The sequence below is a fragment of the Bombus pascuorum genome, chromosome 1 (genome assembly GCF_905332965.1).
Source record: "Bombus pascuorum chromosome 1, iyBomPasc1.1, whole genome shotgun sequence".
NCBI classification, from domain to species: Eukaryota; Metazoa; Arthropoda; class Insecta; order Hymenoptera; family Apidae; genus Bombus; species Bombus pascuorum.
In genome coordinates, this window is record NC_083488.1 from 9,128,565 (window position 1) to 9,152,945 (window position 24,381).

Sequence of the window (24,381 nt, forward strand, 5' to 3'; positions counted from 1 at the left end):
ATTGGAACTGACTAAGATTCATCTTGAAATTCGACCTTGGATTTCCCGGGGAACAATTAAATTTATTGCACGATGCGAGACGATATTGCACTTTGTTGCGATAATGGAAGAATAAGAAAATGCTGTTTGCTCTAAGTGCAAGGAAAGTTTGATAAATGAACAGTGGACTTTGGTTAATGAAGTTCCAATTCTGAGAAAATGTATCGCTCGAAAATTTGTCTTCAGTTTTTGCACCAACTTTACAGACCAACCCATATCATAATCACAGCTATTAGAATTCCAAGAATTTCAATCGTGATTGATAATTTTATTATTAAATTCATCGACTCAGATGACTACCACACGTTAGTAACTTATTACTAAAATTAAATATCAAACAAAGGTAATACATTGAGATCTTTCCCATTGTATCGCCATAGAGTGCGAAAGGTCACAAATATCAAAATACTGACACTACCAAGACCCTCGACACAGTCTCACATTACACATTCCATGCTCAATCAGCTTCTTGATCAGGCTGCTGTCTCCTTTGAAAGTGTTCATAAGCAGATACGAACAATTTATCGCCAGTGTCTTCGCAAAAATTCCGCATGAAAATTCCCGCCAGTGCTAACCGCATAAAAAGTCAATTACACACCAGGGTACAACAAGGTGCAAGCTGATCGGTCCGCGAAAAAAATCAGAAAACCGGCGCCTATGCTGCTCGAGGTCCTCGTCGCGTATGCACATTTCCGATATACATGCGTGTTCATGCACCAGCGACTTGCAACGTTCCTAGCACACAAACGCGAGATACACCTGGTCCACGTTGTCAGTGGCATATCTTTGCATTGACATGATGGACGGCCGACGTGAAATTAACAATCTTATCCGGTCATTAATCCCGACGTGCGCGCATAATGCACTGCCACGCGGCCACGCTATTAATTAAATTAGCTTTATCTAACATTCTTTCGGTTCTAGTGGCTTACGAGCTTGTTCCGCCTCGTTGCTACAACTCGATTTCATTACAAATTCCAGATAGTATACCTGTATTTCTAAGAAAAGCACAGTCATCAGTTTTTGACGTAGATAAATATAAACTGGGTCGTGTGTCTGGTTCGTGGTCCATCGTCTGAGAAACGTAACCGACCTGCAATCGAGAAATCGAATCTTATCAATGAGAAGGTGGTTAGGTTGGTAAGTGCAGTGATTTATGCGGTGTTTAAAATTAACTAAATGACTAGTATAGAATATTATACCGATGTTTCATAATAAATTTCTGATAAATTTTCCTCTCCTGGAGACGCTACAGACTTTCCAATAAATCTAGCGAATGGTGAAGATTTACACCATTGCTGTATTATCGCTGTTTAATGTTAATTTTGATATTAAACTTCGTGTAGCTAACGAACGTTTATATTATGAATTGAAGGATAGAATTGGCAGGTATGATTAAAATATTGAAACGTTAATATCTGTGATTATGGTATTAAAAGATTATATTGAATTGGATCTACCGATGGTAAAAAATTGGTGGGAAACCACGAGGTTGCAATTATTTTTATCCTGATTTACAAAAATCAAGTTTTTGCGCGAGCTATTATCAGCCGAATGAAGTTGAAACTCGGCCGGTCCAGTGTTCGGAGTAATTTATTCGACAATTTCATCCGCGGTATCGTTCTATCGTTAGAGAGCAACACGTGCTGTTGCCCACGGTGTCATTAACAGGTTTTCGATTGCGATCCTCGCACAGATCATATCAGAAAGAGTATTTGTAACACCTTTGAAAATCAAGACCGCAAAATTTCAAGTTACTTCTCTGCATTTTCTAGTTCTCTCGTAGAGGTATTCTTGTTCCTCATATAAAAATGGTAGAAGGTTTTTATTCTTTTATAAAAATAAAATAAAGTCTCTTCTATTTCTCGAGTATCTTCAATCATAGTTCAAATTTCCTTTTGTGGAGGTCAAAACAGCAATACAGAAATAATTAAAAACTTTCCAGTTTCTATTCTAAATCCTTTAATACCTATACAAGGTGTCTAATTTAAATCGATCACTGCGAATATTTGGAAGCTGTTCGTCATTGATGGAAGAGCGTTTCGAACAAAAATTAGATGATTTCAAAAGAAACATAATTTGAAGTCGGTATTTTTGTTCTAAGTAGGAACGCAGAAGACATACGAACGTCAACTTTATCTTTTTCCATGGGACCATATATTTTTCTATACATTAATCGATACGTCTTAGTATTCCTTATATTAGGTTGTCCGGAAAGTTTCTTTCGTTTTATAGGGAAATAATAAACGCACATGTTTTCTGTTTTATATTAGTTTATTGAATTATGCACGAACATAATAATAGAAATATGACGAGATGCATCATACCTAATTCAATAAAATAATATAAAACAGAAATTGTTGTTCATCTATAATCATACTCATAAAAGATATAACTTAGAAAAAACGAAGCTGGCACCTCGCTGGGGGTAGCCACCCACATGCTATATTTATTTTTATTTTATTTTTTTTTTCTCTTCACCAATAAGATATAACACTTTACCAAATGTCCATAAGGACAAATTGTAAAATAACCAAAATAAAATAAAAAAAAAAATCTATTATCACCTTATGAAACGAAAGAAACTCCACAGAGTACCTAATAATAGGTTACTACGCATTAGTATCACTTTATCAACATTTATTAACCTATATCGAAGAAAACTATGAGTTCAACAAATGTCAATGGATCTCCCTGTATACAAAATTTCCCTATACATGAAATGCGATAATCTACTGAAATCACAGGCCTCCAACGACGAGAGGACGTTTCACGGGGAATCAGTGGGCACAAAAGGACGTGCGAGCAACAATAAGATAATAGGAAATTCTTCAACGCCGTCTCTTATTATGTTTCACATCTCGGCTAGTCTCCGCGAACGGCGTTCCTCGAACGGGGTCCAGGCCGAGAGAGAACAAAGCGAAACAGAGAGACGGTGGAGAAAAGGAACAGTGGAGGACAAGCGAATTGGATGAACAAGAGGGAACGTGGGACAGCTTTAGAGAAAGACGGAGTGAAAGGGGGTGGGCAAAGGGGAAGGGGAACAATTAAAACACATTTATACGCCGGCCAATTCGTGATCACCATTCTCGTCGGCGCTGGGCCCTGAATAGGTCCCTGGATGACGTATTAACTCATATTTGTCTCCTGACAATACCCGGCTAAACTCTCTGCCCAGGTGTCCGACGTTTTACACTCTTCCATCTCTCTAGAGGACGTACGGACGACGAGCGTGCATGCTCGGAATTATAATGGGATAGACCATAACAGGACGAGAGACCAAGGGCCACGGAACAAGCTCGGGGGAGTCCCAGAGGTAACAGGATTTCGTGAAAGGAAAAAGTTCATTTGACCAGGAGGGAAAAGGTGGAGAAGAATCGCGAAGACCGCGATATTTGTAAATAGTCAATTGCATAATATAATAATAATGGGGTCTGATTAGAAGATCCATCGAATCCGAACGGTGCAATCACGTGTTAAATTAAACGAATCGTTGATTGTACGGGACAAGTTTAAGTAAAGAAGTTTGAGAGCTTGTTCTTTGGGTAGTTTTGGCAATCTTAGAAGGAGATTTTTGAAATTCTCTTTTATCACCGTTGTGAGATGATAAGCGAAGTTGGACGAGCAGCTTCTTAATATTACTTACATCGTTATTTATAAGTGTTTTGATACTTACGCACTTATGGAGTATATAGGTGACGATTGATGAAAGGAGCATTCTTCTGATCGTTTAACGCGATACTATTGCGTGTATTTATATAAAAAGCAGAAATTGTCGAGAAAAATGCGTGCTATCAGTTGTATAAATAAGATTCTTCTGAAGACGTTGCGTTACGCCATAGTCGGTAAGGAAAGAGAAAGAGAAGAAAAAATGATACGGGTCGGTTGGATTTTCAAGTTTCGATTTAAAAAATGCAAAAAGGGATTAGGATAAGGGACATGAGAAGGTGATCGATAAGGGGCGAAGAGACGAACATCGCCGGCCCTGTCGGTACAGTTCCACATTCCACGTTCACGACGGGTGGCCCGTTCTTCAAGTATCGCTGTCTTCCTCCGCTTCGCATTAGAGACACGACAGTTCCGTTGTGTGTTTTTGTGATTGATCACGTGATCTCGTCATTCGATATAATAAGATTCGCTTTAATCTGGCCGGAGATGGAACGACGCCGCCACGGTCGTAGATTACCGCATACCAAGATAAAAACTGTTTAAGCACTGTTCCTCCTACTCCATTTCGCATATTATTTCTCTGATGTAACAATGTAACGTTTGCCTTCCGAGAGAAGACGTTCAGACGTGTTATAGTACACAGACTATAGCATATGCGTTATAGTATTCGATATAAAATTGGATCTGATGTTATGTACCTTTAAAAAAGAAGAAGTTGGGAAAATTATTGAAAAGTCGAAGTTTAACAGCGATCGAGCAAAGTTTTATTTCAACACATAAATAAACTGTTATCTATCGTTAGATTTACGCTAGTCAGTGAACTACACTGTTTTTAACCGAAATCCTTGTAATTTCAAGATCCCATGCGCTTGAAAGCTTGAAAAAAAAATAAATTTTAATTCCCGTGTGGTATAAGTCAGGTCAGTCACCGCGTGTCAGATCTTTTGCGTCGTTTTTCAAAACAGTTAGAGGTACCTAGCACCTAAGGCGTATTGTTCTCGCCAGAAACTTGTACTAACGTCACGTTTGCTTATAGACCTGCTGTAATTAACAGATTAATTGCAAATAAACTTGGTATACATAAAAAGAAAATTCCTGCGTTACCCGGATCATATTGTACTTCTTATTTTCCTCGTACTCGTCCAAATCCCTTACACCGCGATATGCAAACGGAAGGAAACGTCGCTGTGAACGATTACACGTGACAGAAGAGCAACGCAACTGGAACAAAAATATCAGAGCGGATACATGCAGCGCGACTCGTTGTCGAGATAAAATCCTGGACTATCGCGTGGTTAAGATTCATTAAAATCGCAAACACGCCCGAATCCCGTCGTTCACCGAATCCCAACCCATGCGGCGGGGGAGGGACTGGACAAAAAAGGAAGAAAGAAAGAGAAGGAAGGCAGAGAAACGGACGTGGGTATAAAGGAAAATTCGTAGAGCCAACCGTGTATTTTTTCCAATGGCCGGTGGGACTGGCTGGCGCTTAATTAGCCGCACATCCTCGCCGAGGAGAAGAGGAGGCGTTACATCATGAAATGTTTCGAAGTCCGCGCTGATTACGTCGGCCGGGCGTTTACACGGCGCGAAAACTTCGGAATTATTCTCGATTATTCAAATTTGCAACCCTTGCCGCGCTAGGGCCGATTCAAATTTATGCAAAAATCCGGCAACGCGAACCACCGTTCTTATTAATATGGATCAATTTGACGTACTCGCCGTGTCTGTCCGTGTTCGCGTCTCTCCTCGTCCGTCTTCTTCATCCTTTTTCTCATCGCATCCCCTAAAATTGGACCACCTGACCGACCAGTTGCCCCTGTCCAGATGCTCGAATCCTTCTGTCGATCTCCAAGGTTGTGATCGTGTGCAACGATTGCCAACAGAATACCGGAGGATCGATATAGCGTGTATCGACAATGGTGGCACAAGTCGAAGGAAAATGGTTCTTTGTGCAGAAGTGAGTGAAATATGTAGAATGGCAATTTTTGATACGTATATCATCCCCTTAGTTCTACGATTACATAATCAAACTATAATTTAACTTTGTGTCATCTGAAATAGTAAAATGAATTTTGTATAGCGATAAATGCAGAACACGTTATGACGAACAAGAATACATCGAGCTACACAGCTCTTCAAGTTGTCAATCTACATCTGCTTCGTGTTCTTTTGCACGAGAAACTTCTTTCTTCGGCTTAAACCACGATTTTCAACAACTGCTGGATAAGATACGTAGAATGTGTGTAGAAAATCGAAGCTGGTGGAAATCGAAGGTACACAAACCAGTAGAGAAAGTTACATTGGGAATAGCGGTAGCCGACGGGAGGTTATCCTTTTTTACTTCGTGTTAATTCTTTGCGTTGGAATTTAATTAGCGCTGGCGGGTCGAGCATGCTTATTCAACTCGCCGCTATTTAAATCTCCTCCTTGCTGTATCGCGTAGAAGACATTTAAATTTGATTTTCCTCGGAAACCATTTAAACTATGGCGTAATATAAAACCGAGCGTATCTTGTTGCCGGTGCTGGGCTCGTGTAATTATTGTATTTATACGGATCATTTTTTCGTTGGTGTTGCCAGATGCTCGTTCTAGAACATAAAACGTTATTTGATACACGGAATTGTGCTGTCCTTTTTTTATTATCGACATTTTTTAAATTTAAATACTACAATACCAAATAATAAATAGGAAAAAAATATCGATGTTAAAGCTATCGACGACTAAAGCGTAGCATTTTTGGCGAAGAAATCAAAATGAATATCGGAAATTTAGTTTAGCGAAGTAGAAAAACTACGTGGTACACCGTTGTATCGGAGGAACTTCCCGATTATTGATTAATCGCGATATCATCGTCTGCAGCTTCGTAGCCCCTTTAAATATCATTAAATGTATCCGACCGGCAAAGGCTTCGTATCGTAAGTTGGGAAAATTTAAATTCGATCGTGATGCGGCTTGTTACGTGCGCGTTATTCTGTAATTTCACTTTTCGTGAGTTAACCATCGAACTTGCCGAAGAAAGTTTTCGTAGATGAGCGACTAAACTTTCATCTTTCCAACAGCGAAATGCAGAAGACGCTTGAATTTTAGTTTTCTATTTTTCTATTTTTTAAATTGCTTGCCCCCGTTCATTGTTACTTTCGATTATTTGTTTCAGAAATCATGTGGCCGATTACGTTGCATTTGAAAATCGGGGGTTAGGTGTCCTTTGCGTTTGATCGTGGAGAACGTTCTTCAAAAAATCAAGGTGAGTCAGGCGTCTGACAAAATTCTTACGAATTTGTATATTGTTTAAATAATGTTATCGTTAGTCTGCGGGTGTTTATATATTTCTGGGAAGTTGAAATATCGAGCGCGCATACTAAGTTACTGAATAGAGGCAGGTATTATATGAAAATTATCTGTTAGTAAATAGCATTGTATATTATGCAAATGAAATTCACAGCAAATGTGTTAGTGGGTGAAACGAACTCCTACTTAAGATTTACATATTTTTGTAATAATAGATTGTAGCCAAAGATGTAAATTTACATAAACATCCGCGGTTTACCTGTTATTCAAAATATATATTATGTAAAAATATTAAAAAATCCATCACAAATTATATTCAAGAGAAACATTCTCTTTATCCTTCTTCTTATATATATAAAAATAGACTTCTTTTAAAAAAAAATCATTGTTCCGAATCAAACAAAGAACGTATAATTTCTCGCTCTGAGAAACGTAGCTCGAAGCACGAACATTGAATGTTTCACACTTGCCTGGTTAAAATTCCGCGCTAAATCGGGCTCTGCTCAAGGAAACCGAAAAAAGGAGTCGGAACAAAGGGAAAAATAAAGAAAGCGGGCTGACTGAATACATTTGTCCGGGCGACAAGGTTCGACGAAAGTCGTCTGGTGGCCAACTGGTAAGAAACAATCGTACGGCCCCGCGACGTTCGATGAATAGAATCGGGAAACAGCGTGCTCGGGAAAAGGAAATATTTGGCGACCGCGTCACGCGTCCTTAGAGATTGCGCGCGACCGCGACGGCGTAAAAATCGTGGGCGGCGGAATACCGCGGGTACCTACGACGAATTTCGTATTCCCGGATGGTAGGCTAGTCAGCTTCTGACAATACCGCTGGTGAGTGACGTCGACGTATGTACGCCATAGTATATAGACCTAACTGTGCCATACGAAATGCCCGCCTGACCCTATTGTAGCAACGTATCTGAACCTGGCAAAGGAATCGAGCCGAAGGAAGATGCACCCAATGAATTTTAACATTCCTATATTTCTACATTCAGCATCTTACAAAGCAAATTGATCAAGTGTAGTTTTTATAAATTTCGTATGTAATATCGTGTAATTAAACTACGCGTGTAATACATTAACGTTCCTTTTTCGTAAAACAGATGATTTACTTGCATAAGTTAAACTCGCTGTTTACAACAGTAAATTTGAAAGAGTAACGTTTGTGACAATATTTTTCTCTAGTTTTCAGTTTGTGTAGTTGGTCGCGGTGTAGTCTCTAAAATTTGTCGTTGTTTTACATCGATGAATTGCCATCAGTGTCATATGGTAGATGCGTGAACGAACTGTCGTTCTGACGAATGAAGCGTTCAAAGATTTTGATGCGCGTACCGATAGTCGTAAGAATCTATATACATATTTGATTGCTTTAACTTGAACGTTTCATCGGAATGACGGTTCGTCATCCATTGTAACCATAGCCTAAGACAAGTGGAGAGGAGGGTAAAAAAAACTGACATAGACGGGACGAGTGCGCATCAAAAATTCGCGTGGAAGACAATGCGAGTTGATTTGGAAAGGCGCGTATCGATAGGCCACGGGGGAGTTCGGTCAGCGGAACGTTGCGACTCTGTGTTCGTAGCTATAAAAGAGAGAAAGAGAGATCGAGGGAAAGAAAGAAGGAGAGAGAAAAAAAGAGCGAACGGTCGAGGCATTTTGTTTCCGATCGTTGCACGAATGAGCCGGCAAATTGGAGTCGAATTTAGCCGGCTTTTGCGAGCCGTTTAAACCTTTCGCTATGCCGCGGCGCGCTCGTAGAGTTTGCTGCACGCAAATGAAGAATTGTCAGCCAAATACGGTTCGAGAGTGGTAAGGGGCGGCGGCAGGGGATGAATGGGGCGTAATGCCGGGTCTACCCTGATTGTTGCCCTCTTCTCTCCCTTCCTCGACCTCTCGAACCCATCGGAATTTCCAGTACGAATTTCCGTCGGTGCCTGCGACGTCACTTCCGTCCCAGGGACAAGCAGAATCGTCTAGCTGCGGCTCGTCGCCGCGTTTTACCTACCGTGTGCCACCCCATTTTCGTGCCTTTCGCCGTGTCGAAGTGGTCCCATCGAACCGTTCTAAAATCAACTTTCTAATATTCGATCGATTAGAATCGAAAAATCAACTTCTTCATTTCGGCGATTGTAGACAAAATGGTTCGAGTGATCTTCTGTAGGAAAGGCGAGCTCTTCTTCTGAATTAACGAAGCGTTACGTTGGTGACCGCTCGTGCTATTTATTCGATTACTCGAGAGAGACGAGCGCGGCGATCGGTAGGCAGGAGCCAATGAAATTCCCATAGAATATCGTCCCATGTCTTTCACAGTCCGATGAACCTTGACAATCGGCCCTCTCGGTATTGGAAAGGGAACGCGGTCAATTTGAAGCAAACGATCGCTGACAACCGAAAGCCTGACCGCGCACGATGAATTCCGGCTAAAAACCTCGAAAACGTCGAATAACGCTCTTAAAGACCGTGACAAGCTTTCTTCGGAACGAGGAGGTTGCGCTCCAGGTGTGCTGCTTCTCTCAGCTCGATCTGCCCCTGGGAAAGTGCCGGCTCCGTAGGGTGAATAACATCGGGCTACCTTAGCTCTTAATCCATCTCACTAATCCTGACAAGTATGTCTTCATTATCGGAATAACGACGTCGTTTATTGACGTCATATCATCCTTTAAGGTTGCTTAAAAGTAAATAGGACAGTATTCTTTTTTCTTGCTACGGCTACGTGACATGAATAGCGTACTTATTAAGCAGCAGAACTTTTTATAGATCACATGATTTTGAGTAAGCCATTGTACATGGAACAATCTGTAAAACGTTAGCGACTTCAATTGGAATAATTTCTAATGGTCTGTTGGGAATTTTCTTTTATTTAGTTTATCTGAACATTTACAACGCCGATAGAAAGTTTTTTCTTTTTTAATATCTTTGAACTTTTCCACTTGTTCGAATCATACGAAGGAATCTACGTAATTTCTACGTCAATTAAATAATGTCGCTTGTTAAGATCTAACTCTCAGAAAGTTAGTCTTCATGCACTTGAAGATACCATCGAAGGGTGAAGTCCTTTCAAGAAGCTCGTCAGTGTGTAAGGGTTGTCTTCCAGGAAATCTCGCCGCAGCAACAAAGTTGAAATTATCCAACGTTAACAGGCACGTTAACCGTCGTAAAAAATTACGTGAAACTTGAAAAAAGCAACCCTTGCGCCGAGGGGTGGGATACGTCTGGCCATTCTGCGACGAAAGACCGGACTAAAACACGTCGAAAACAATGCCACGTAATATAATATCGCGAATGGTTACGTGTATCATTATCCTGTGGCCGTTATCGAGTACTTGCGGCAACAACGGAAAAAACGATTTCGTACTGCGATGCTTCCGCGCGTCTGTTGATACGCGCCACCTCATCGTCTGACACGTATTATCGTTAGGCTGATCGTAAAAAGGGGTTACACCGTCGAAGGGTAGCAAGATTGGGATAATTCGTGAGATAAACTCGCAACAATCGCGTGCTCGATGCGTTTGAAAAGTGATTACGAGGGGTAATAGACTGTCGGATGATTTTTCTTGATAATCTTTTTAATCCGTTTTTGGATATGGGATTTTGCGTTTTGAGAATCAAACTATAAAGAAATGAATATAGCGGAGAAGAGGAGAGCGAAAGCTATGGAAATCTATTATTCTCGGTCTTAAAAGCTGTACGTAATTACACGCTACCTTTTGCAAACATTATTTCTCGTCACCTACAAATTGTCTTTTAATTACTTCGCGTGTGGTAAATATCGTAGAGGCTAACGTTTCGATCGTACGCGGCATACAAAGACTCGTATATTTTTTTGTTCGTTTCGGGCGTGTTTTATCCGCGACACCCTCACAGTGCTGTTCCATGGGGGTGTTTCGTTTCGCGCTTTACGCCAGCACTACTCTTTATTATCGTTATCGTCATCATCGCAGCACGGTTTTAACGTCGAAGCTCGACGTGTACATTGCGTTACTTTTCTATAGCCGTCGTTTCGCCGTCGTTGTTACGCCGGTAACTTTCGACACGATTGCGCGTTGAAATCCAACAATATTTCTAATACGATCCTCCGGTAGCAATTGCGGCATGATAAAAATGATTTGATACTTCGTCTATTGTAGAGTGGATGTCGGAGAAGATATAAATTTTCAACATGGAATAAAATTATACAAATATGCTTCATCGTTAAAGAACCGTTTAATTTTTTATCTTTTTATCAAATTGTACTAGGCTATTGTTACTCTTCACGCAATACTCTGAACTTAAGAAGAAACATACACACGTGCATATGGAGGATCCACTGTCAAAATCTTCAATCCACGCTACGGTTTAGTCATAATATATTCATGAATTTAATCGTTATAATACAATGACTAAACCGTTGATTAATGGCTTCAGCAGCGGAAGGATATTTACTCGACAGATGTCATCTTTAACGGGACGCTGACTTACACTGATTAGCTTTTGAACTCTGTACATGGTAGGGTGTTTTGTCAACTGAAATCTATCGTACGTATAATTTTATTCTAATAGGGTTTTAATTTTTAAATAATCCTGAGAAACAATCGATTGTTATAAAAAAATACAAGTATAGAAAATTTCATATAGAATAGTAAAATACGTACAAGCATAAACGTAAAATTAATATAGGTCTTATGAATGTACAGATAATATTCGCCTAATAAGTATCAACCCCATTCCTCGTCTCGTAGTTTCTTTCGGAAAATGAAAAAAGAAATTCAATTTCTAAGCAACTTACGTTCGATCTAACCGAAGGTCCAATTAGAGGCGAGACTATCGCGTGTGAACGTAGTCTAAAGCTGCACGTGCACGACCTATCGACAGGGGAAGTAAGGGGAGGAAAGTGTGTACTTCAGTATCGCCGTTGGGACTTCACAAAACAGATTTAGCAGGTGAGGTCGGCAGCAACAGCGGGGGCCCCGTAAAGAAAGCGTTTAATTAACCCTTTGATCTCGAAAACAGCGTGGCAGCCGCGCACTTAGCTAACGGGCTACATTGATACCGAACTTCGTTAAGCACTTTAACCTTTACGAGGTTCATTTTCGAATTAATCCGCCCTGTCGATTCCCTGTTCGTTCGTAGCTCTCTTCGAAAAACACGATTCGCCTCTCGTGTCTTCCGCGTTCCTCGGACACGATCATCGTGCGAGCAACGAATTCCCTCTCACAGCCGCGCAATTTCCCCCGAGAGTCCTTTGTTCTTCGTTACTTACTCTTTTCCCATTGATCGAGTTTCGTGATTCAAGGTAAATCATGGACTAAATATCGCAACTTCTATACAATTGGTGTGGAAAATACGAATATTCGGAGAACTTCGCGTCAGATTTCTTCAGGATATTAAACTTTATCCGTTTAGTCAACGTGCCCATAGCTAATACAGATGTTAGTTCAAATTGTTTTCAATTTTATTTTAACTACTGATCCCTAAATCTTCAAGGAAATTTGTTCCAAAACATTTTTACTTTTATCGTATTGCAATACCTGACACCCTAGTAAGATACACAAGGAACTACGGATCATTATCGGATATAGGTCAATATTTGCGTAAAATTTAATCTGCTGATTAGCAGATGGAGGGACGCGAATCCTCGCTAGAACGCAGTTGAGGAAGAAAGAAGATGATGAACAAGGCAACCCCGTCCGTTGGGCCGTAAATAATAAAACTGCGAAGGTAAATATAATTACCTAACTGTGTGTGTAACGTGTTTGTAAGCGGGCGTGCCGCGACGGAACAACAATCATAAGGTTCTCTTGAAAACGAGTCGCTTTTGAAAGGGCTATATGCCCCTATGCCAATGGCGCGGCAGTTTGAATTAAGATTTCAGTGGTCTCCGGTACTCGTCAAGATTGCGCCACTGGCCAATTTAATCTCGCGAACGAGATCCTTTTTACTGGCCCTCCCCCATTTTGTTTTCAACCGGAGATCACAATACCCCCACGTAAACATCCTACTGAATGGATAGCCGATTAATTAAGCGACCCTCTTTCTCGGGGTGTCCTTTATGGTAGCCACGTCTAAGACGAATGTGGATACACGAGTCACGCGTTTCTAAATTTAACTTTGATTTTCTTCCCTCTTGGCAGATTACATTAAGAGATTGTAAAGTAGAACGAACAAATACTAATATTTTTTGTCCTAAGTACATAGTATAAATCGTCTATTAATTTTTAGTATTCTCGAATTATTTATTAGCGAACTTCCGTTTGAAATGTGTTTGCCTGTCATTTATGCAATAAATAAACGATTCGCAGAAACATTTTGATATTCGAGCCTCAAATCGTGAATTGAATTATTAACAGGCATTTTCTATCACAGATTTACCAGGTATTTTGGTATTTGCTTGCCAAAATACTGTATTATACTTTTTCCTAGCTATCTTTAACATCCCTACGATACGAGACCGGTTATTAGCCAAGCTCTTTACCAATTAATTTCACTGCCACATATTCCATTAATCCTATTTCTTTCGCCATAAGATCCTCGACCATTCCAGAGCAAATTCAAAAACTCGCTTTAATCGAACGGACAAACAGCCACCATTTCTCCTTCGACAACCCTTGCTACCGTTTGCCCTTGGAGCAAGAAAAAAGGCTGGAGAAAATTCCTTTTCGACTTGCCAGTAAAAATGATCCACCGGAAAATTTGATCGGATAAATGTTCCCAACGATGGTGGTCGCGAGCTACCCTTAACTCGATGCCCTACTCCCTACGATCTCGGCTGGAGCGTATGGCAGCGCACAATGGGAGCCGAGCGGGTACGTAGCTAGGCGAACATTATGTGTATCTGGCTCCTCCAGAAAGAACGTACGAGCGAGCAGGTAAATTTAGCGACGAACGTTCGAATGCGCCGCTCGTATGCGAGCACTCGCGGTGACTCGAGTGCGCTTCGAGTGTTCGCGTAAGGCACGTAGATAAAATACGTGCTCGGTACACGTACGCGCGGGCTGCCCTCTCCCCCTTTCCAGCCTCCCCAGGGTAATTGGCCCTCTTGATCGCGTTCGTAGGACCGCTTTTCAATATTCTCGTTGGCGTTCCTTTCTCCGCGCCCTACGTCCGCCCCGTGTTCCTTCTATTTCTTCCTTTCTTCTTCTCTCAAACCTCTTTCTCGCGACGAATCAACTACTCCACGCGTCCTCTTCCACTCACCGTCTTTTGATATATATTTTCTAATTCTATCAATGGATTTTGTAAGATGTTGAGTATGTTGGACTTGGTCAAATTTGAACGTAATTCTGAAAATTATCGTGTCCTTGTGTTGGGTTAGGAAACTTAGAAAATTAGAAAATTAGAATTTAAGAATTCTTTTTTGGTGTTGCTTGTTTCGGCATTTGTTGCGAGATCAATTCGTTTCTTAATCACATCGCTTTCTGGATTTGTCTAAATTGAGAGCAAAGGGTAACTCAAATACTCTCAACAACAAACTGTATAATTCTCTGACTAAAGTAGATGTCGGTTTAGTATAATAATTAGTATAATATTGAAATAACGAAGAATGAGAAGAAAATATCCTGAGTGATAACACGTGATTTGGAAAAGAGAAATTCTTCATTTTGAGTTGAACGGCGAGTTGCTTTATTTATGATTGAAACAGCTTATTGAAATATAAAAAATACACATAAAAAATTCACCTCTGCCCTCGATGCCTTAATTACGAGAAATATTTTCTTGCGCGTTATCTTCGCTCGCTTCCGTGAAATTACATTCACGATGGACAATGTTTTCGTTTCTGGCTGGTGGCAGGTTTGGAGGAGGATTTTTAAAAAGCGGACGGCTAGACCCCACGCCAAGTCGGTGGGTTGTTCAGCGGACAGGTCAGTTTGGAATTCGAACAAGCTGCTACCGTAGAAGCTGCTGCAGGGCGGGGCAAACGTCAGGCAAATGGGAAGCATCCCTAATTTGAAACTGAGAGAAGAGAGAGCAAACAAGTGGCGAAACCCAGTTCGACGCTGTTACGGTGTCGATTTTTCAGCGGCAGACATACGGTTGACCCGTAGATTTCGACTTCGATGCCGTATAATTTCCTTGCCCGGTGTGATTCCACAATTTATACAAAATTACGCGTGAGAACATCCTCCTTCACGCTTGCGACTCTTTCATTCGCATATTTTCATAATTATCCTTCAAGAATACAGTTTTCTTGTGATTTACGTAACAGTGATTTTGACGTTTGTCGAAGTAATTTAAAAATCCAACAGAAAGCTCAAGATACAGTTCACAGGTTACCTAAGCAGAATCGAAATTTAGAACTATGAAAGAGGCCTTGGTCCTAGAATCCCACGAGGAACGAACCAAAGCTAGCTACCATTTTCAATCATTCGCGCTATCCTCTTATCGTAAGCAAACACTAAATGATCTTCGATTTTTATTATATCCGCGGATGCAGAAAATGTATAATTATGAAGGTCACGTTAATTTCAAGATGCTATGAACGCTAGTCAAATCGTTCTATCATCTTCAATCATCCGTAGCATCCTTTTACCACGACAAAAGGATATCACCGAACTAAATTAACCCTACGATTCCTTCCTTTCTCCGTCACACGATGATCAAACTTCCAGCCACGTAGACAGTCAAACGAAAGGTAACAAAGTAAGCAACGTGTCCTCGCGGAAAGTAGCTTAGCGGATCGTTACGAGGCGCTAGCGCGGTGTTCATCGACGCGACCAGAATGCAAATAAGGAAAAAATACGATATTCTGCGTATCGAAACTCGTTCCTGATGAGAGGGAGAACAGGCAGAAAGGTGGTGAAAGGGTGGGTGACCAAAGGCAGTGTTCCTTTTTGGACGTTTGAAAAATATTTAACACCCCGTGACGCGCGGATCCACACCAACGACGACGCACACACCGCCGATATGACCGTTATAAATTTGCCGCGGAAACCTCTGATTTTTAGTGGCAATGATTTTACAGGGATATGACACCCGCCTACGCCACGCTACCATGTAAGGTGCGTGTATTTTGGTGATTTTTACGAGGCGAGTTTACGAGGCTCGCGCGCCCTCCGCGGCTTTCGTAATGATCTTCGGAAGTTTGCGGAAAAAAAGGCGTGACCATCGAACTCGCAGACATCGATCCCTGTTCGTTCTACGACCAATATGTGCGTTTATTGCGATCTGCAAACAGAATCATACGGCTTAGTCAATTTTGTCGAGTATCCTTTATTACATATTTTATTCTGTTCTTAATAGTATTTACAGTTTATACTATAAAATTCTTAATTTTTGGATAATCTTCTGATATCCGATATAATCATTAACGATAAAACAGCTAAAGTTAAAGTACTGTTGACTGTTCGGATATCATCCATTTGGTTTCTCTCAACGTACCGTTAAGAAGTCATCTCTTGTTACGTACTAAGGAACATCGCATACTCTGTGGACATTGTAGTTGCATAAATCGAATGATCAATCACGCAAACTCTTGTCATCCGAGTATCGAAGTCTTCGGCTAATCTTTAGTATCCTTAAGACATTCTCTTCGGTATCTTTTATGACGACACCGCATTATATCTTATTCTTAGTCCCTTTAACACTTTGTTCTTGTCTCATTACTCCTTGCATATATTTCTTTTCTTTTGTATGTACATACTTATCATCCTGTTTTCTGCCGCCTAAGTTAATCTTGTGCGGTAAATTGGTGTATCCCGTAATAGCAAATAAATACGTAGAACGTGAATCGAAGACAGTGAAATTATTCTTCGAAATTCTGTGGAAAAAGCTATCCCATTGGAAGTTGCCATATTTTATTCTATCCATCCGTATTTCGAATTTATTCTCAACTATCTTCTGAGACACGAAAACCAGAAGAAACAGATAACAATTACTTCCAAATACACTATCCTAAAGAAGAACTGAAATTATTCTTGCAATCTCCATCGAAAGAAACTATTTGCCGAAGAAAAGAAGCAGCAACGATCGTCGGTTAAACTTCGATTCACCCAAAGTATATCCCACCAAGTATACCTATACTATGGAAGAAGTTCTACCTCCACGAAGGACAATCGAGTCCCGAGCTTGGGAATTTTATCCTTATTGGATTACGAAGAAACAATCCTAAGTCGTCCTAACGAGTGCTTGGCCGCGTAGGATATCGTTCGGGCTCACGATAGATATCCTAATGCCTGCTGACAAGCGTGCCTGTCCTTAGCTGGTCGGCACCTTTTCGAGCTATCCGCTACAATTATCCGAAACCACGGCGAGCTTCGGTCTCTCTCGTTGTTTTTTTCTACTCTCCGTTTCGCCTGTTCGTTCGATGCTTGTCCATGGCCAGCAGGATCCTTTCCAGGGATTCGCCTATTGTTTGCGACCGAGAATCCTTCGGCTTCGCTGTTTTCTTGCGTCGCGGTTGGCTTGATGAGAAGCTAGATAAAAGTTTTGACAAGATTGCGGTGCCCGATACCTGGTGAACCGATAACAAAGAGCTGGTAATGAAAGTTAGCGCGTTCTGTCACGTTACCGAATGTTTTGTTTGTTGATACTCTGTTTATCTTCACTGATTAGATAGGCACACCGAAGAATTTTAATGATGTGTGCGCTGATAACGAGGGATCGCTAAGGAAATTCTGGTTCGGGAAGTACACTCGTACGTAGAATCGTTTTAGTAGTGTAAACAGAGGCGATGTTTAGACATGTTTTTTGTATGTATAATTTTTGTGGTTTTAAGGCTTTGGGTTATCGTTATCTCTGACGAGACTGGATGGGACTGAATGAACCTTGGAAAACTTTCAGAGTATTACGTGGAAATTTTCGTAGATCTTGTAGAATCAAAGTTGCAATCCAATACATGAAACTACATTATTGAGACACGTATAATTTTATGTGCTAAATTAGGTTAAATGCGTAATAGTCCTACTTGATGTGAATATCAGTGTGTAGAAGCATGTGTGTGCGCGGCGTCTCGAAAACGAATGAACGTAAACTGTTCATTGGAATCATTTATAAAATAAATATATAACTATTCTAATATAAATACCAAGTGTAAATCTAGTGTTCATACACCATCCGAAATTCTCAGCATACATATTTAATAGTTTTAGATTAAAGTATAATTCTGTGACAAATCATTGCGAGTCAAATATAGAGTAAGATAATTTGGATGATCTAACAATTTCGCAACATCTTAAAATTCAAGCTTGAACTTTGCAGAACAAAGAAAAAGAATATGTTCATCTACTCTTGCCAACGAAAACCCAGTGTATCGGAAGACGCGAACGAAATGGTTCGTATCTACTAACGTAATTTTTTATTCCGCCACACGCACGTGTCGTTAAAAAAAAGGAAATATCCGTGGTCAGGATTTACAGTGCGCCAACGAATAATAGAGACGTCGAGGGAACAAACGATTCTCGTGACGAAACGCGACAATGGCGCGCTTCGAGTTCCTACTGTATGCAAATTGAAAACGCATTCGGATAAGTTGCAAGCATCGATACGTAGTACAGTGTGTTCGGTCGGTCGGTCGGTCGGTCGCGCGACTTGGCCGGCAGCGGCATGCAATACGCGTGGTACCAGCGTCGCTTTAAAAGTTAAGGATCAATCAGTCGCAGCCATTGTTTCGTGGCATTGTGCGACGAACACCGACTTGTTTATGGTCCCGAAACGATAGCGTGGAGAAACGATAATAATAATAGACGGGTGCACAGGGGAGAACGCAACAATAAAGCGGAGCGCGATCGCAATGGTAAGCTGTACGACGAACGAGTTCGAAGCCGCGAGTTGGCTTCAGAGTGAAAAACAAAAAAAAAAGAAAAAAAAAAAATTTGTGAGCGAGAGAGAAAGGGTGCCACAGTGTGAAATATCCTCCCACGCGAAATTAGAATTTCGACGAACGACGACGCGCGGGAAAATACGGGAAGCTGGCCGGCTTTTGTACCGTGCGCTCTATAGTCGTAAAGCATATTCGAATTTTTCGCCCGCGCTTTCGTACTGCTACAATTTTTCCTTCGTTTTACCAGCAACGGTTCTCGATTCGACGGATGATCATGTTTTAAGATAGTTTTACATACGTTTTACGTAGATTTTATTGAGTATAACCGAATGTGTATATATTTCAATTTCCCTATGTTCATTAACTTATTCGCTATATTCTTTTTCTTAACTAAAGTTGCTGCTCGATGTTCACTCAAAGTAACAAAGAGTTACATAGTTAAATTTGCAAATTGTTCTATACAAAATTATTCAAAGTGAATTTGCTGCACAGTTTCTGTAAGTGCCGAGTATACTGCTTGTTGAGAATTAGTGCATCGTATCGTTACAATGATAATATATATTAGGTTGTCCTAAAAGTGTCTTTCTTTTACAGACACGTCTTTTACAACGATGCATCTTTGTACAAACATGAAACCTAATCTATCAAACGTTGTGATCTTTATCTTGATAGATCCATTATTTCCTCCTAAAACGAAAGAAATTTTTCGGACTAATACTGATAATATGTACATGTTCTTGGCAATATTTTATAATAGTATTGACTTCGCATAACAATCTCAGCCTGTGAGTAATAGACACTGCAAAATATGATGTTTTTGATTGATCATCCATCCTATCCATGTATTGTTAGCAACGATACCGTTAATAACGATACCTTGTAGTCGACACACAAACAATCTGCAGCAATCAGCAAAACATTGATGCTGCTATCGAGATGTGTCGATTCTATGCCGTTACCACTAAGCGCACTTCCATTAAAATACGCATAATAATGCGAATATGTCGTTGTCGATCTGATGTCGTTTCCATGCATTGTGCTGTTAGATGGACGACGACCTTTATCGACCGAGATATACAATTACTCGAGGCAGGCGATCCTCTAATTATTTCGAGCGATGTAAATTGGAATGGCGGAGTTCCGCGGGATCGGCTCGTCGTTGACCCGAAAGCAGGCACGCCGATGTTTTAATCATTCCAGACGTGAGGGAAATAATTCATTCGCGTTGCTATTTACCGCGTTAATTATTAAAAGTGCATTATGACGGTGTGCCGTCGCACAGCCTCTGACGTCGCGCGCACTCCCGCCGGAATAAGTAGATCGCAATTAATAAAGTAATTAATCATGGGATAATTGAACGAATTAAAGCCGGATAAACGAGTCGCGAGTACTTGTACGCGTGCCACGGTACCGTGCGCCATAATTTCAATCGCGTTCCTCCTTTGTTTACCCGACGAACAAAATAGGAGACGTGAAATATGAACGTAGATCGACAGACAGGTACTGACCTGTAAGGTATTATATACAGCGACTACAAAAATTATCTATACATGGTCGTATTTGTTATTGTATCTAGATGTTAATTAACTAAATCCAGATGTATTAAGTTTCATATCATTTAGTGATACTTACGACATTTGGTATTTAATATGAGTTACTGATCTTAGTAATGGCTACCTTTGATAGTGTGAAGACGAAACGCAGAATAAAGGAATGCGGGAATATTTTTTACAACCACGGTATTGTAGTATCGTGGTGGAGGGGTCTGGTGGGTGTCGGATGAATTATAAACAAGCGGTTGCGGTGCATGTGCGTGGTGGGGCTAAGACAAGAGACATGAGGCTAAGACAAAAGACAAGGGGTTGCTAAGGGACGATAAACGAATTAACAGTTATTGTGAGTTGAGAAGTCAGAGAGTGCGAATTGCATTGTCGAAAGAGTGTTGCTAGCGTTGTCGACAGAGCGTTGGATCTGTGGTGACGAGAGTTGCAAATTAATTATCTAGTTGAATTAATTCTAATACGTTGTTGTGATTAGTTCACGTTAAACAACCATCGTTTAAACCAAATAAACTAATTGTAGTAAAGATCTTACAGTATCTATTTTAATGGTGATTGAATTTTATTTGTATTCAAATTTAGAAGGATTTATGTAAGTTGTTTCACCTTTCTTGGTTTTTGTTTAACGAAGATAAGGAATTGTTGAATAATCGAAGATCTTTCTTTAATTAGGTCTCATAAGACAAAATGGCAAATCGAATAGATTTATTGAAAGTTTCGGCTATGAGTTTTTAATGTCATATTTTGTATAACGCGTAATATATTCAAAGAATATCAAATACTTTTGTGAGCTACTGTAGGTATATACAGGGTGCGCCGTTAGAATTCGGACAGAATTCAATTTGTAGTTCCCACCATATTAGAATTCAGATGTTTGTGCTGATTGACTCTGAAGTTAGTTAAATATGTCAATAAGTCTTCTATAACCTCAAAATGACAGAACTCGTTAAGCAAAACCCGGAATACGATAGAAGAGCGGCGATTATAGAAAGTCTTCGCGCCGGGAGAACGCCGGTCGAAATTATAAAATTCTTTAGCTACCCAAGATCGACGGTAATTTAATTTTGTTGTGGGCAAAACCAAATTTCCAGCAAGTGTTCACGTTTTGAGCGTTGTCTCAAGTGAGGGCGACGTCATGCCTCCGCACTTCTTCCAAAAAGGCGAAAGAATCACAAAGGAGGTTTATTTGGAGGTCCTGAAGACAGTAATAAAGCCGTGGATGGAAATTACGGCTTCTGGAAGGCCGTATTTATTTCAACAAGATGGCGCACCTGCTCACACAAGTCATCTTGTTCAAAATTGGCTCTCTGACAATGTGGACATGTTTTGGTCGAAAGATTTCTGGCCTCCTAACAGTCCCGACCTAAACCCATTGGACTATTACGTGTGGGGCGTTATCGAGAGACAAACTAATAAATGCAGGCACCCCAACGTCAACTCCCTACGAGCTGCTATCGAGTCAGAATTCGCGACAATTAAACGCGACCAGTTGAAGTCAGCGTGCTCGCGCTTTAGAGCAAGAATAGAGCAGGTCATAGAGGCAGAGGGTGGTTACATAGAATAAAAGTTCTCAGCAAGGACCCTTTAAATGAGATATAACAACATTTTCATGTGTTTTTGTGTATTGACTTAAATAAACAACTTTCTGCACAAAACTTCTTTTGTCCGGATTCTAACGGCGCACCCTGTATTTTTCGTACTATTTTAATACTAGCTTATATCACTATAGTATAAATTAGTTGCTTAAGATCCACATATTTTATAATAATAATGTAAAACGACAAAGAAAGATTTGTTCGTATTTTTAATACCAGAACATGATCTGGAACGAATATTCTACATTCACATAGTAGAATCTACAGCGATGTTACAATCAAGCAAAGAGGTTGTAGATAGATTCCAGGAATGACTGGAAAGTGGAAGTAAATCGAGTTCCAACCGTAGAACAAATAGAAATAACACGAACCTGGAGGTGGATCGAGCTACTGTTCAGCAGAAACAGTAAGACTTTCCATCCTCGTTGCTTCCCTTCTTCTAGCGCTTGCTCTCGCTTCGATCGAAGATGACGCGACGATGACGAAAGTCATTAGCTCTACGTCGGCTTTCAATTAATCGTCCTGGCCGATTGCAAGTTTCGATTAACCGATTACCATCGACAAAGTACAAACGGAGAGCTTAATTGGATGTTCGATCGTTTTCGACCGAAGGAACGAGGATAGCCAAGTGTAGCTCGCATCCAGACGCGAAAACGAATTCTCGAACGTTATGCAAACAAACGTGTGTGAGCTTGCGCTAAGAGTATAAAAGCAGCCGGACAGCAATTAAAATTGGAACTTAATGAGTTCCCTACGAGTTGCATAGGAAAATGAAGACGACGCGGCTTCTCTTTCATCAACGCGAGAAAGACGAGATCTTTTCAAGACACAGTCAGCGGTCGTGTTAATCGCGTGGCATTTCCTTCGTCCGTTATTTTACTATTATTTCCTTCGTGCGGCTAGAAACGAGCGTATCAAGGAAGAAAATCTTCGTCCAAGAGAGAAAAGAAAAACTAAAGAAAAGAAAAAGAATTCGAGGGGAAGAGGAAGTGGTAGAAAGTGGAAAGAAGGGGAGTCTGACCGGTAAACGGAGTAATCATTTTATCCCGCTTTAAGGGAAGCACTTGAAAGTGTCGTATAATTTTTCCGGAGCACGCGCCGCGCTATTTATGCGCGTAACTCGTGTTTTCCGCAGCCGCAACTGTACTCTCTCCCGAGTTTTAGCGTAATCGCTGAAGCTATGCCGTTTCACGGATGAATATAAATAGACGCGTGTGCCACTAGACACGGCCCGTTCCAGCCACTAAGAGATTCGACTCCTAGTTTTCATTCTGGACGCGACTCGCCAACAGTTTCGCGTGGACACGCGCGCGTTGAATTCGCGAACGAGTCTCGCGCCGATCGTTTCAGGTAAATCGAGAGTGTTTGAGGCTGCGAGTCCTCCAGATACGCTGCGAATACACGTTGTTCGTGCGCTTGTTTTCGGTAGAACGTCGGTCGAGTGAACTGTGCAGCATGGCAAAAAGAGACTGCTTAGCAATTGGATTAGGTAAAAGCTGGTGGACGACGACGTTCCACGAAACACGCGTTCATTGCCGATGGAAGAATGCTGTTCCACTTGATTGAAGAATCAAGAACTGATTCGTGTGGAGATACATGCGAATCATAGACCCCACGCTCTATCTTAAATGAATTTTCATGATGGTCTTTTTCCTTCGCTCGAGAAGTTTCATTGTCCATATTGTTCCATCTAGTTATCGTCCAGTGATGTTCACGAAGTTTGTCTGCGACTATAGTTGTAGCCCATAAATACAAATTTATAAACGATATAATTGGAATTCGCATAAATTTTAAGAAAACTGAGATCGTTCTCTAATTCGGACTAAGCTATAATAGAAATAGATCGTTTACCCATAGTAAGATCTATCGTACATCGAAGATTCAAACGACGGCTAGAAATAAAAGCAATAGGAGGATACATTTGCTCATTGATGTTAATTAGACGAGACGTTATGGAATCCGTGGTTCGGAGCGGTATTAAAAGGCGCGATACGTATCAAGAGATATGTGCAACGAAATATGGTGGTCCACAGAGAACGGCACTCGTGGTTGGCCAGCGATAAGTGACGTTACGCGGCCCATGGGAGGGGCAAAGAGGCTGAAAGTAATAAAAATAAGTAATTACTCGGAGTAATCGGCCACCATTCCGGATTCCCGAGGACCGTGGTCGTTCAATTAGCTGAAAGTGTTCTTTCACTTCCACGGTTACCGCGGCAACCATTGTCCGGGACCTTCAGGAATTCATAGTTGAAACACAGGGACGGACGGACCGATCCCCGAAATGCTCGCAGTTTCGTTGGTTTTTCACGGTTTCTCACGTGACAACCTCGATCTCTGTATATATCTGATCCTATAACAACGTAACACGTAATCAAGATAGCCGTGTTACAAGCACAAAGTAAGCAGATGAACGATCGCTACGAGTTTGCTACAACGTACTTTGGCCGAGATAAACCTATTGCCAGATTGTAATACGCAAAAAAGTGGACTTA

General features: G+C 40.8%; 1 protein-coding gene across 7 annotated transcripts in view; it reads left to right on the forward strand.

The window, feature by feature from the left end:
* Window positions 1-24,381, forward strand: part of LOC132916697 (LIM/homeobox protein Lhx9) — a 474,804-nt gene that overhangs the window by 280,919 nt on the left and 169,504 nt on the right. The gene's annotated exons all lie outside the window — the stretch shown is intronic.